Below are 15,956 nucleotides of genomic sequence, written 5' to 3'. Positions count from 1 at the left end.
TGACCTAACATGGAGTAAAGCATTGATTTCCTAATCTAAAGTTTGAGATTGCCTTCTTTCTCCCATTCTTATAAAACAGATGGTCTAGGAAGTATCCCCCAAATAATTCAGTTGAAAGTTATATATTGGAACTTTTGACTATGAGTTTTTATGCAACTTTTTGTCTAAAAATTTTTTTATTTCTTCTGGAAAACATACTTTGGTTGCTTGTCATGATAAAACTACTCCACACAGGTATCATTCAATATCCGCTTTAACTAGGCAATGTCTCCAAATTCATAAATGCCTAGTATACTTGTTTCACATATAACGATTAAAATATTGTATGAATTTATACAGCAAGAGTGTGGAAAATAAAACCTAAATATCATATTACAGAACGAGCTGATAAAGGTGTATATTACAAATTTCTCTCCAGTTAGGTTTTTTCCTAGTGTACAAAGGCTGGTTGCTACAAGTACCACAAACAAGAATTCTTCACATGACTTTTCTCAAGGACCTAAGTCTGCACCATAAGAACTAAGCTGAAGACATTAGTGGGTACATTTAGGAGTGAACCTATGCAAGGCCATAACACAGGACTATGATGACCAGGTACCCACAGAGCCTTGTTGAACTAAAATATTTCTCAAGGAATGAGTTTGTACATCTTTCTATACCGGGTGGAAAAAGAAAATCTACCTGCAGAGAATATACCTTTTCTATTATCTGGGTGATGTCATTCAAGACATTGCTTTTTGCTGTGAAAAGTGTATAACTTCTACCATCATCCCAGCCTGAAAGATCTGATGCTTAACTCAGCCTAAGGATCTGCATGTGTTGTGCCACCCATCCACAATGGTTTATGAAACCACCACTTAATGGGTACTTTCCATGAAGTGATTTCTGACTTAGAAACTCGAAAGCAAAATAAGAATTATTCTTTTCCTAAATTCAGGCTCCAACAGAACGAAAGCGAAAAGGTAGCCTGTTTCCGGGAGTGGAAAGGTATAGAGGCCATATATACAGGTGTCAATGTCTGGTACCATATGCTATGGTCCTTGTCACCATTGTGAATAGTTCTTGATGTCCCAGTGATAATGCTTGACATCAATAGTTCTGACAGTTACTGAAAATTTCCTTAGGAGTGGATGGTGTGCTAAGTGCTTTACACACAGCATTGCTTAGAATAGATGACAATATTATTTCTATTGCAAAGACGAGGTCATGGACCTGGAGAAAGACTTGAATTGTGCCCGCTTCTGTCCATCCTGAAGACACATCTCCAAAGTGTCCATAGTGGTATCCTTTAACAACTTTTCACGCAAGGAGAGCTTTATTTGTTCATAAGATAGTTTTAAAATTGTTTGAACATATGGACAATATATGTGCGTATTTGTATGTCTGCAAAATATACAGTTGGATGGTCTCTATATGTACTTGCTGTGAAAATGTATGGTGTATGTATATATCTATAAACACTCCCTCTCCATATGCCGAGCGTTATAGTTAGCAAGATGAACCAGTTGGCCATTGCACATGCTGGCAGGGCCGTCCTCAGAGCAGTTGCTGAGATATAAAGCACCCCCTTCCCTCCAGGATGGCTGTCCTATTGTCTTCTAAGGGCTCTTCAAAATGTTCTGGCCTCTTCTTTAATGCCAGCAATTCTCTAGCCAGTGGATATTTTCTGCTCTTCTCTTATGCTGGGGATGTGTGGAGGGAGGAGGGGGCATTAAAAGAATTTTCTGCTCTAGGCTCTGATACACTTAAGATAGCCTTCTTCCTGGAATCTGTAAATGCCAGCCAATCAGCATTTCCTAAGCTACAGACTCCTTCCTGGAAATTGTGTTAAAGGACGGACCCTGGCTGCTTCTCTCAGACCGAATGAGAATATAGTGGGTCTTATGATTACCACCGTGGAGATATTAGCATAAATCTCCCACTAATGCACCTCTGTCTGTTAGCGAAGGAGTTCTTGCAACCCAGGAAAACTCACGAAACTGAGGAGGAACTGGTATGTCTCAGCTGGGCCTGGACTTTGGGAGAAAGGCATTGGACTGAGTTTCCAACCTCATGTCTCCCTCTGAGGAGATGTTTGGGTAAAAGTCTCAGGAAGGATACTGAGTTCTGAGATGACTATGAATTACATTACAATGGAAACAAATTTCATATCACACACACACACATACACACACACCTATCTTATGAGAAAGACAGGATTATCTCTCTTTAAAGGCTATAAATTAAGGCTCTAGAGGATAAAAGGCTGAGAATACTAATGGGTCTCCAACTGATCCTTCCTTCTTCCTTCTTCCTTCCTTCCTTCCTTTCTTCCTTTTTTCTTTTTCTCTCTCTTCTCTCCTTCTCTCCCTTCCTCTCCCCTTCACTCCTTCCTCCTCCATTACTGGATTACATCTAGCTTTGTTATTGGAAGTACAGTGCTTAGTAAATATTGTCATTTGTATTACTTGCATTTAGACTAGATGAGTTTAAATTAACTTGAATGGGAACCAGTCTACCTCAACAACTGTGTCAGGGCAGGAGCCTGGGAGAGCTGCTCAGGGATGCCCTGCCCTAACCCTGTCTCCTTTGACCTGCCCAGTCACTAGACACAAACATTGGTATATTCCAGTGAAATGCAAGATCTCTTTTTTTTTTCTTTCCTTTTTTATTGAATGAGCATTGGTGTCTTGCCTACACATCTGTCCGTGTGACGTGTGAGATTCCCTAGAACTAGGGTTACAGACAGTTGTGAGCCACCATGTGGGTGCTGAGAATTGAACCCAGGTACTCTCTTAACTGCTGAGCCATCTCTCTAGTCCACAGTGGCCTACTTATTTGCTGGAAGCCATTGAGTTTCTGTATGGCACACTTGAGTTTTTTAAAAAAACTAAAATCTTTACTTCTAGACAGGTCTCGACTTAGAATGTCTGACGGTGTTACAGACTGGGAAGGAAACCTGCCAATGAGTTTCCTGCCTACTGTGTGTTGGAACATCCCCAGTTACTAAATCACACCTTTGAATGGGGTCTCTTACTATTACCTGAACTCTTAGGCAGGCATGCTGTGTTTAGGAGTCTAGTGGGGGCAAGCTTGACTCCTAAGAAAGATACCTTTTCAGCACGAAGGGAGGATGCCCAATAGATAATATCAATGATCCTGGAGCCTCATATCTCCCATGTTCTCATTATGGAAAACTCTGTTGTTCTCCTTGCGCTGTGGGGTGTGTGTGTGAGCATGCATACACATGTATAAATGTATGTGCAGAGAGCACATGAGAACCTTGGGAGTCAATCTGCAGGAATCATCCACCTTGTTTGGAAGGTAGGGTCTCTCATTGACCTGGAGCTTGTCTCGTAGGCTATACTGGGTGGCCACGGAGCCCGAGGAATCTGCTTGTGTCTGCTCAGTACTGGGATAAAAGTCACTCTGTCTGGCCGTTTGTTTGTTTTTAATGTGTCTGAGGATGGAACTTAAGTCCTCATGCTTGTGGGGCAAGCCCTTTATGGACTGAGATGATTTCCGGTCCTTGGTTTATATTTTCTTCTTCGGCATTGAGTCCCACCCTGCCACCCGCTGTGTTCCGGTTCCATTGCAAGGACAGTGGCCCAGCGACCTTTTCATTGACAGGTGCATGCCTAGAGACAAGGATCTAATTCTCACTGCTGGTAAGGCTGTCACCGATGAAACAGGGTATTTTGTAGTGAGAAGACCCTTACATTTTAATATTGGTGTTCATTTTAAGCCAAAAGAGTGGGTCTCTAGTTGTATTTTCCTTCTTACTTTAAGAGCAGAAGGGGACATCTTTTGGTGAGCAGTATGGTCGACCTAACAGTGTTGGAAAGCTCAGAGAAAGTAAGCCAGAGAAGACTATGTCTCGGATATATTTAAAATATTAACCCTCAATTGCCATCTCTGTGAACTGGAAAAATGAGATTCTTCATCTCATAGGATTATCACATGGAGTGATATATTCCACGGGAATACAGAAACCATCATGGACCATGGGATGAGGTTGCTCTCTTTAACCTGACATGCACATGGACCACCCTTCCCTTAACTCCTCTCCTGTGAAAACAGCCTTGCAGATTCTAGGGTAGTTTCAAATTGACTTTCACATGATCTGCATCATGTCATCTATGTTTAGACAATTTCACACTTTCATCCGAAAACATTTTGGGTGTTCCTCCTTTAAGAAACATATACTTTCTTCTATATATATATATATATATATTACAAACTGTGTCAACATGCACATTATTTCCTTGAAGTAATTGGCAGTTTGAGGTGAGGGATGGACAGGGCTAAATCTGTTGGAAAGAGGTTTCCAGTAGAGAATGCACGCAGAGCTAGGTGTTCCAGAAGGCGAGATCATGAGACAGCTTGGTAGGAGAGTCAAGGAGGCTCTGATACCACCAGTCCAGTCTCAAGCCTGGCCAGGGTCCTCATTTTACCTACAGAAAGGGCTGCATGGGGAAGCAGTGTGCGATGGTAGGGGTGGGTTTTCAGTCCCTGTGGCAGATGCCCTCCGAACGCTCGCTTTACTCCCCTACCCCGCCCCCACCTTCCCAAGGAAAGGGGTGGGGGAGCTGCGAAACACTTGGCACAGGTGCAAGAAAGCTGAAGACGTCTGGCGGAGCTCACAGGCGTCGTTTCCCACTAGGCACCAAATGTTTTACAGTCTTCGTGAGCCCATATAGATCCTGGCTTCTGCCCAGTCGTTTGTTTGAAACCGTGGGCTCCGAGAAAAGGCTCCACACTGCAGCTGGCCTTTAAACCACATTTTATGGGGGAGAACGTTCGGGGTATGGTTGGAATGAGGAGAGCTTGCCTTTGAGTCTGGACTTTTAAAAATACAGACTGGAGCTGACTCTGAGGCAATCACCGGTCAGTCCGTCTTCCTCGGAAATTGCGCCTCACTCTCAATTCTTTGAGAGGATAATATGTAGCAAATCTCCCCTCCCAACCTGTTCAAATATGACTTCAACCCAATTCAGTTCAATGTTATTCAAATACAAATCTAAGGATTCTTAGTAATGGCTGCAGCAGAGTCGTTTCTGAGGTCTCTGGCTTAATTTGGAGCAACGGAGGCTCAGTCTCCCTATAAGCATGTTCATGAGTAAACTCTTCGTAGTCACCTTCATCTTTCCTGCTCTTGGTAGCCCCTTTGCTTCATTATCAAGCTCCTGGCCCACAGCTTCAAAGGATGAATGACTAAATAGATTATGGCTTATTTTATTTTATTGATTTTTCTTTTTCTTTGTTTGTTTTTTTTTTTTTTTGTGATGGGGCTTCTCTGTGTAACAGAACCCTGGCTGTCCTGGACTTGCTTTGTAGACTAGTCTGGCCTAGAACTCACAGAGATCCTTCTGCATCTGTCTTTCCAGGGCTGGGACTAAAGGCCTTTACCACAAACTCTGGTCACTTGATCATGTTTTGGTCACTCATTATTTATGATGCAAAAAAAAAAAAAGGTACCAACCAGAAAGCTTAGCAAGACTAAAATTTGAAAGGCTCTTTAGCCTGACAGTTTAGACTGAAGTAAGGCTGTCTGTAGAGTGTCGGGTGGTACAAGCCTATAATGGCCGCACAAGAGAACAAGGGCATGAGTTTGATGCAGGAGAGTCTTGAGTTCGAGGCCAGCCTAAGCTACATAGTGAGGCCCTGTTTATAAAATGATAACAAAACCATTCACTGAATAGCTTTCCTCTTTGCTCTCCGCACCTCCCCACTCTCTGTCTCCTTCTACAGATAGGATCGTTTTATGTATTTAGGTTGGCCTAGAAATGACCATATAATATCAGCTAAATTCCACATGGTCATCCTTCTGCCTCAGCTTTTGGGTACTGGTTCTAGAGCTGTACATATCACACCTGCTTTTCCTCTTCAGTGTAGCTGAAGTTTGAATGTAATCTCTGTGCTTCAGGAATAAAACCGAGGCTTAGAAATTGTAAGGGGCTTATATTAAGAAATTATTATGAAAATGCTTTGTGATATTATTCTTAGTTTTCAGGAGCTGCAAAGAACAAGAATACCTCACAATTCCCAGAACAGGTGTTACTGTGGATTCCTTTTGTGAATCCTGTGCAGTGATTTTTCCTGGGATCTAAATGATAATTTCAGGACCTCCAAAAATAAGGAAGGAGGCTAAGACTCTGAAAAAAAAGTCTCTTATTTAAGACAGAGAAACTGCTGACTTATGACAAGTAACCTCTGACCTAATACATTTATTAGTACCTAAGTTGGAAACTTCTTTTACTCTGGGACATGGCTTTGTTTGAAAGCCAGTGTTTACATCCTGGGGTTACTTGCAGTTTCATTCCAATAATAAAGTGGAAGTTGAACGGATCCACATCTCGTACATGGCATAATGCAATGCCCTCTCCCGAAGTCTGGGATTCCATCCCACCCTCAGGAGCAAATTCAACAAACAGGCAAGCACTTTCTCAGTTCACAAATTGAAAGCAGCTAAGAGTGAAAAGAATGAGAGCACCAATACATATGCAGAGGGCTGGCGAGACGGCGAGGGTGTGCTGGACCCCACGGGATGCAGAGATAAGAGGGAGCGTGTCACTCCTTCGCCCATGGCAGACTCACAGTCTTCTTTTGGATGTCATGTTGAAAAGATTCCCAATCCTTGCTTGTATGAGCTGAAGCAGATGGGTGTACCATGCTGGTGCAGTTTCTATTGGAAGCAGTGTGGTTGCAAAGATGGGGTTTGGGTCATTTGGTTTTCTCTGAAAACTGTCTTGTGTAACTGTCTAAAAGAATTTATAATATCAAGTAAAGTGCATCAGCTATGATGCTTCGGAAATGTTAAATGCCGAAACCAATGTTTCAAATATGTTTGCGCAGATTAATAGACAGTGTTCTTTGGTTAGCATATGTTTGAGTTAACACAAGACTGGGAGGGTTTTTTTTTCTTTCTTTCTTTCTCCTTTTTTTTTCTCTCTACAGGACTTCTCAGAGCATTTACTGTATCACTTAACCTTAGACTTTGTCCTTCACAATAGGTCTGCTTGGAATAACTGTGCTGCCCAATTCTTAAAGGAAATGCTACACACACAGTCTAGAGTGATTGTTTAAGTCTCCATTGCAGGTTAGTTCATATGTGGATGCATATATGAATGTCCTTGGTTCCTTAATGCTTGTAGGACATAATTATAAGGGTTGATTAGAGCATAATATAAGATACAAGAAACTAAAACAGGTGTAAGTAAATTCTGAAGTCGAGCTCCTACTGAACAGTTTGGTTGTAAGCCTTGCTGTAGAAACAATACCTGGGGTCACCTTTAAGAGAAGGTCCAGCAAGGAGTCAGAATTGAGGTCTTAGATAGCCATGGCTAGAACATTGTACATCTCACATCATTAGGTAAGGGCAGGGGATTATGGTGGTTAGATTAATTGTGAATATAACAGAATCTGGAATCAGGTTGAAAAGGGCTTGCAATGTGGGATCATCTATATCAGCACTTCTCAAACTGTGAGTCGTGCCTTCTTTGGAGGTCGCATATCAGCTATCCTGCACGTTAGATATTTACATTATCGTTTAAAACAGAAGCAAAATTAGAGTTTTGAAGTAGTAATGAAATAACTTTATGACGGGGGGTCATCACAACAGTAGGAACTATAGTAAATGTCACAGCCTTAGGAAAGTTGAGAACCACCAGTCGATATCAATGCCCTGCAGGATGGCTGTGGCACTGTAGGAAAACCCACCCTGATGTGGGTGATATAGCTTTATGGGCTCTGGAATGAGGAAGACCTGGGTGCTGGTGTGCCTGTGTTAGTTTTTATCCATTCTTGATCATAGATGTGCTGTGAGAAGCTCCCTCAGGCACCTTCTGCTTTGATGTCCCTGTTATAGACTGTAGCCTGAAGTTGTGAAGAGAAATAGCCCTTTCTCCCCTAAGTTACTTCTGTCGGGTATTTCTTCTAAGTGGCAAGAAAGGAAAGTGAACTACTATTTTTACTGAATATTCTCTGTTTTTACATTTCAAATGTTATCCTCTTTTCCTTCACTCCAATCCCCCTCCCCCTCTCCTGGCTTCCATGAGGGTGCTCCCTCTCCTAGCCACCCTCTTATACCTCAATGCCTTGGCATTTCCCTACACTGAGAAAACTCCTCGTCACTGGTAAAAAACCCTCTTCTCCCATTGATGCCAGACAATGCTATCCTCTGCTACATATGCAAATGGAGCCATGAGTCTCCCCATGTGTACTTATTGGTTGGTGTTTTAGTCCCTGGGAGTTCTGGAGGCTTTGGTTGGTTGATAATTTTTTTCCCCCATGGGGTTGCAAATCCTTTCAGCTTCTTCAATTCTTTCTCTAAGTCTTTCATTGGAGTCCCCATTCTCAGTCAGATGGTTAGCTGCAATCATCCTCAATTGTATCAGTACGACTCTGGCAGAGCCTCTGAGGAGGCATCCATATCTGTCTGGCTTCTGCCAGAAAGCATTTCTTGGTATCAGCCATAGTGCTTGGGTTTGGTGGCTGCATATGAAATGGATCCCCAGGTAAGCCAGTCTCTGAATAATCTTTTCTTTAATCCCTGCTCCTCTATTTGTCCCTGTATTTCCTCCTGTGACTATTTTGATCTTACTTCTAAGAAGGACTGAGGAATCCACATTCTGACCTTCCTTCTTTTTAAGCTTCATATGGTCTGTGAATTGTTTCTTGGGTATTCCTTTCTGATTTGTATCCCTTTGGCATGAATGCATACCATGTGTGTTCTTTCGTGACTGGGTTACCTCACTCAGGATGATATTTTCTAGTTCCACCCATTTGCCTAGGAATATTATGAACTCATTGTTTTTAGTAGCTGAGTAGTACTCCATTGTGTAAATGTACCACAATTTCTGTATCCATTTCTTTGTTGAAAGACATCTGGGTTCTTTCCAGCTTGTGGCTATTATAAAAAAAGGCTGTTATGAACATTGCTGAGCATATGTCCTTGATATATGTTGGAGTGTCTTTTGGATATATGCCCAGAAATAGTATAGCTGGGTCCTCATTTTCTGAGGAACTGCCAGACTGATTTCCAGAGTGGTTGTATCAGCTTTCAATCTCACCAACAATGAAGGAGTGTTTCTCTTTCTCTACATCCTTTCTCTAGCACCTGCTGTCTCTTGAGTTTTTGATCTTAGCCATTCTGACTGAAGGAGGTAGACTCTCAGAGTTGTTTTGATTTGCATTTTCCTCATTCCAACTCAATTCTTCATAGAGTTAGAAAGAACAATTTGCAAATTCATTAGGAACAACAAAAAACCCAGGATAGCAAAAATTATTCTCAACAGTATAAGAACTTCTAGGGGAATCACTATCCCTGACCTCAAGCTGTATTACAGATCAATCAAGATAAAAACCTGCAGTGTATTGGTACAGAGACAGGCAGGTAGATCAATGGAATAGAATTGAAGAACCAAAAAATGAACCCACACACTTATGGTTACTTGATCTTAACAAAGCAGATAAAAATATTCAATGAAAAAAGGAGAGCCTTTTCAACAAATGGTGCTGGTTCAACTGGCAGTCAGCATGTAGAAACAAGCAAATTGATCTCTTCTTTTCTCCTTGTACAAAGCTCAAGTCCAAGTAGATTAAAGATCTCCACATAATACCAGGTACACTGAAACTATTAGAAGAGAAAGTGGGGAAGAGCTTAGAACACATAAGCACAGGGGAAATTTCCTGAACAGAAGACCAGTGGCTTATGGTCTAAGAACAAATGGGACCTCATAAAATTGCAAAGCTTTTGTAAGGTAAAGGCCACATTCAAAAGGATAAAATGGCAACCAACAAATTGGGAAAAGATCTTTACCAATTCTACATCTGATAGAGGGCTAATATCCAATATATACAAAGAACTCAAGAAGTTAGACTCTAGAGAATCAAATAATCCTATTAAAAATGGGGTACAGAGCCAAACAAAGTTTTCAACTGAGAAATACAGAATGGCTGAAGAGCACCTAAAGAAATGTTCAACATCCCTATTCATCAGAGAGTGTACTATTTTAAGATATGGTAGTCCAAGCTTGCTTCTGCCTTTCTTCTGACAGTCTCTTCTGAGGAACATTACCATATGCAAATCCTCTGCTGGGGCTTTTTGGATTAGTTGCAAAATTGCTCCTGCTGTGGCATAAAGAATCTCATCAACTGAGTCTAGAAAGCTTATTCGATTATACCTGAAAAGGGATGACATCACCTGAAAGCTAGTGAAACTTCAGCATCAGGAACTCTCCCTTCCCCAGCTTTCTCTCATCTTGTTGATGTGGCTTTGTCAGATTAGAAAATTAAGAAAATTTGTGGTCAGGCATCTTAAGGGTAGTCTCTCAAGTTCTAGTGTTGGGATGAAACCAGATGATTTTAACGTATGGTTTTCTTAACTTTGCCTATATGTATATATGTATAATTAAGTATATACCAAAATCTCAAAGGAACTTGTAATTGTATTTTTTCTACAAAAGGGGAAGCCATTTAAACATAATTTAAGGCACCTAATTAATACCTTACTCATGGAGAAAGCCCAGAACACTGGTGACCCTGTGGGAGTAGCCATTGTATCTTTCTTACAGGTAATGAAGCCCCACTGCCCCATGGCTGCCCCAGATTTATATATTGTTCCACACAAGCCTCCTTACCAACTACCACAGCAGGATCTGCACCTGGGGCTAAGGGGCCTCGTCCTATTCCCATGCAATTTTCTCAAAATTTTGCCTGCTCTCAAAACCAGATTTAGCAGAATGACAGCTCTTTAAACTTTGTGTGACGAAGAATCCATTGTGAAAAACTAAACCCTAATAATATTTTCTTCATTTTCAATCATAGAATTTTTGCTTTTGAGAAAACAATTGTTTTTAATCATTAGGAGAATTGAGGTTGCTATTAGTGAGTTGAGGAGTAGGTTGGAACCAAACTTCCTAAATAACCTGTGTCTGATAGGAGATGCTTTAATAAGCTTCTAAGAGACACATAGTTGAGTATGATCCAAGAAATCACATTTCATAACTGGGAACCCAAGGGAGGTTTGCATACTGGCCCTGTGCTATGTGCTCTTCCTTACTAAGTGGTAGCGTCAGGATTTGAGAACATGTATGTGTATAAGTCTTACCTTTATTCCCCCCACCCTACTTTTCATTTCAGTTAATTAGAAACCATTTGTTGGAACATTCTCTCAGAATAAGAAAAAATTCTAGGACAGGGATTTCCTAACAGCTAAATAATAGCAGCGACCGCAAGGGAAGGTATTTGAGACTGTGGACATAGAGGATGCTTCTTGAATCTAGAGGTCTGAGGAATTATCTGTCCCATCTGCCAGAAAGTGTAACTTCAGGGTGACCTCCATTCTTCTAGTTACTTCAGCTCTTAGGAGGAATCGAGCTATGACTATGTTTACATAAAATGAAACCAGAAGAGTCAAAGGCATGGTTCTGCATCATTGTACTAATCACACGAGTTCTGCTTCTTGTCATTTTTACAGGCTCACAGGCATCCCAATAGCAGGCTAGCTGTCCATCAGGCAGAAAGCTTCCGCAAGGGCAGAAAGATGCAGTTGTTAGGCCTGGGCAAAACCACACACAGGAGTCTACGGTGGGATAAATTCTAAGGCTCATTAGCTGAACATCCACTCATTATCCTCTGGGATGTGTCTAGCTTCAGAGAAGGTACTTTCCATTCTTCATGCAGCTGAGGTTGCTAGGGGCCCAGAATACAATTTAGAGCACAGTCAGATGGGATTTGCACTCAGTCCAACCCAGCAGAGTCACTCCTATGCTATTATTTTTCCCTCTATTGTAAATAGCAAGAGGCAGATGAAAAGGTAAAAAAATATGTTGGTTGGAAGACACTTATCCTTGCCTACCTAGGGTAATCAAGGGGAGACATCAGCTCTGGATTTGGTAAGTAATAACTCACATCTGACTTTAATACACCATGATAAACTTTGAGGAATATATCTTTTAAAACATAAAATGCTTTACCTCTGATTTAAAGTTTGGGGGATTGGTCCTGCACTGTACGCAGGTTAGATTTAGCATCTCTGGAAATTCCAGAGCAATTTTAAAAATCCTCTTTCTGATCACTAGCTGCAGCCCAGCTTTCAAAGAGAATGAGATGTTTTGGGAATGAATTGTGATGGACTTATATGAAAATTTATATGACCAAGAATTGGATTTGTTCCCCTGGAATATTATAGATTATGTTTTATGTTGGAATTACATCAGTGCTCAGAGCAGCAGAAGTCTGGCTTAATGTAGCTAAAAATATACCCTGGCTTTCCACTTGGAATAGAGTCCCCCCTCCACCCTTCCCAACCCGTTTCTCCCCTAATGAAAATAATGCCTTCATGACTCATATATGTGATAGACAGTGGGGAATATTTGAGTCTTAAAATAAGAACTTTGAGAAAGGCCTAATGGTCCTTTTCTAATTTCTTTCTCATCCATCTTTTTCCTCCTGTTTTCCCTGTCACCTTTCTATTTCAAGCTTTCAGCACCCAGGGCCTTATGGTAATGGCTCCCTTCTTAGTCTTCCAATTCCCCTTGCTTTGCACACATCTGCATAACAAACCTTTCTTTTCTACCAGTTTACACTGTCCCTGTCATTTATTAGTGGTACTTCACTGGCTCCCCAATGCATTATAAACTCAGCATATGACCATCATCTCCAACATGTTAACTAGAATTGGGCAGTAGGTTTCTTTAAAAACAAAAAGCCTACTTGCCCCCCCCAGTGTGTGTGTGTGTGTGTGTGTGTGTGTGTGTGTGTGTGCGCGCGTGCTCGAGCATGCATGCATGCATACATACATGCTTTAGTAGTAGTGTGTGAATGTCTACATTTTTACATTTGCTTTAGTATGGGCAATTGTGTGAGCAAGTGCTTGTGGAGGGAGGCCAGAGGGCAAACCTCATCTGGAGCTATCTAATTGATCTAGCCTGCCAGACCACTGAGCCCCAGGGCCCTCCTTTCTTTGCCTCCCCAGCTCTGAGATTTCAAGAGCCCTCTACTATGTGCCTGCTTTGTTTTATTTATGTGTTTCATTTTGTTTTGTGTGTAACTTGGGTATTGAACAAGAGTTCTTAGAACAACTAGGTGATATGTTCTATTGTTTAAATGAAGGTAATCAAAGAAATGGGTTAACCGATAACTTTGTAGGGTATGCGGTTCTGTTGGAGATTTTCTATAACATTAGAACGCAGTTTCCACTTTGTGTCTAGAGGTCAATTCCACAGGCTCACATTATTAGCCAGGTATGTTTCTCTCATGGCACACATTCAACCATGACACAACCAGTGTGGTAACCCTGGTATTGTCCAGGGTTCTTACCTTCTTCCATTGCAGGGACTGATGTCAGATACTGCAGAACTATGTAGTCATCTGAAGCACTAAAGTCTATTTCTGAAGGGTCTCAGCGTCAAACGACGAGTAGCTTAGCTACTGTATTTTACTCTACATCCTGATTTTATTTTGTTTTTAAATTACGGGAACTTGATATTAAGTGAGCCTTCACTGGCAGAAAGTGCTGAAAGAAGAAACAAAGGGGATTTAAGAAGGGCTGGACCTAATGAAAGCTTTGTGTCCACAAAATAAGTTGTGGCTTTGTAAATTCACTCTAAGTACATTTGAGGAACAATAAGCCATAAAAGAGGTTACCATGACCTTGGATTCTGCACAGCTTTGGAGATAAAAGGTCTAAGTATCAGAATGCATTTGGTTGACCATAGTGTTGTTGACTGATTAAAATCTATGCATGCTCCTAGAAGCCTCCAGCAGAGTGCACATGAGGGGTTGGCCTGGACGCAGTGTGCAAAATGGATTCTCTTGAGGCAGGGTTCAAAGTTGCTTTGCTAAAATGGATCACTAAAAGGTAAGTCTCTATAACCCTAGAGCAATGAGGCAAAGTTATGACATGAGTATTAAATTGGAATACATTGACTTTGCATTTATGACTTATTGGATACATATAGGAAAAGCATTTTGTAGATGCTCCAAGCCCTATTCTTTGCATAACATAACAACTTTTAAGACCTTTATTGTCAAGAAGTATTTTTTCTGCTTTGAATAGAGTTCAGTCATTATAATTATCAAATTGCTTACAAAGCAAATATGTGACCTTTGACTCAGTTTTTTTTTTTTTTCTTTTAAATTGCATATAACTTCTAGGCTGCGCAACTATAATCATGGGCTTTGGAATAAATAGATTTGTGATGAATCTCTAACAATTGCTGTTTTGGAAGTTGCTGATTCCCTTTTAAGTCTTCCTAAAAACGGAAGGTTTTTAAGATTAGAAAGTGTTTCACGGGGGCTAGTTGAAGAATCATATATCATTGACAGAACACTTATTTTCTGTGCTGCAACAGTTTCTTATGTAAAGTGAATACTAACTCGAATAATGAAGAGACAGAACAGATGAACCCCACTCTGTTATCCAAGAAATGCGGTGTGAACTGAACCCATGACCAAGAAGTGTCTCCACCTCACCGTTTCCCCCACTCCCCTTGGCAGGGATGTATGGGAAGAGAGTGGCTGGCTGAGAATAGTCCCTCATAGCTGTTCTTCGGCTCTCGGAATGGGTCCTTCTGGTTCAAGACTGGCGCACAAAGCTACTGTCAGACTTTAAGACTTACATGAGAATCCCAGTTTTGCATTGGTCCGCTTTGCATCCCTCTGATACCTGAAATACTCATCTTATAAAAAGGAAATGTTTATGCTGATTCAGGATTGAAGGTCCCTGTTCATGCTTGATGGAGCCCAATATGTTAGAAACTGTGGACAGACACTTATGTCATTCTCAGGTGCAGCATAAAGCAGAACAGAGCCTCTCACCTGAGGAAGGAAAACAGACTTTTTTAGTTACTCTCAAAAGCACGTGTGTGTGTGTGTGTGTGTGTGTGTGTGTGTGTGTGTGTGTGTGTTAGTTATTGTGCATGTAGAGTCAAGAATACAACCTGAGAGGTTACTCCTTAGACATAGTGACTTTGTAGGACAAGGTTTCTCGGTGACTCAATCTCACTGGGTTTAGCAGGCTGCCAGATACCAGCCTGTCTCTGCTTTCATACCACTGGACTTACAAGGATGTGCCCACAACAACCAAGCTGCTTTTAACAAAGAAATGTGTTCTTTCAATCATACTCAGGTCGTGCTTACAAACAAGCACTTTGCTGGCTGACCATCTCCTGGACCTTCCCCCAGCTCCCCTTTTGATATGTCCTTAATGACTCAGGAGTTCCTACTGTTCACTACCTCTTAGACTCTACCACTTTCATGAGCATCAAGCTGAGAAGCATGACTCTAGCATATGGTCCTTTAGAGGACACAGAACATGCAAACTACACCAGTTTCCTACCCCTTGAATGAAATCCTTAAGCTGGGGTCCTTCTATGTGAATGATTTAGATGAGGAACAGAAACTATAACTTAGTGGCTTTCCTTTAGGATAGTGACCCTTTTGGAACAGGAATTAAAACCTAGAGCATCTTTAAGTTTTAGTCCCCTGACCACTCTTAATTATACTAGTTATAAACTCTGATTCAGGGAATGACCTAGGATGTGACCACAATGACTATTTCTTCTTCTGGATACCAAGGGAAAGCTGGAAAAGGGTGACAACATAGGCCTTGCCCTAGAGCAAAAGGCTTTTGTACCATCTTATTTTGTGGTATATGTAAGTTACAGGTAGTAGTTTGGACTTACTCATTTGGAAATATTTACTATTGTTTTAAAATTAAAATTTAGCAAGGCATCTTATGTTTTATCTAGCAACTATGACTTTTAACATTTTTTTAGGTGAGTGGTATGAATGGTTATTAACTGGAAGGCCAAATGGCCCCCTCATCAGGGCTTCTTGAACTATACACTGATGTATGGCTATTTATTGTGAGGGGCTGGTATTAGCTATTTTTCTAGTTGCCATGTCGAATATGTGCCTAAGACAAGTAAATAAAAGAGGAAATATTCCATTTGGCTCATGGTGTTTCAGTC

This window comes from Micromys minutus (assembly GCF_963924665.1).
Source record: "Micromys minutus genome assembly, chromosome: 3".
Classification (NCBI taxonomy): Eukaryota; Metazoa; Chordata; class Mammalia; order Rodentia; family Muridae; genus Micromys; species Micromys minutus.
The sequence above is the reverse complement of the archived record's forward strand: the minus strand, read 5'-3'. Positions refer to the sequence as shown.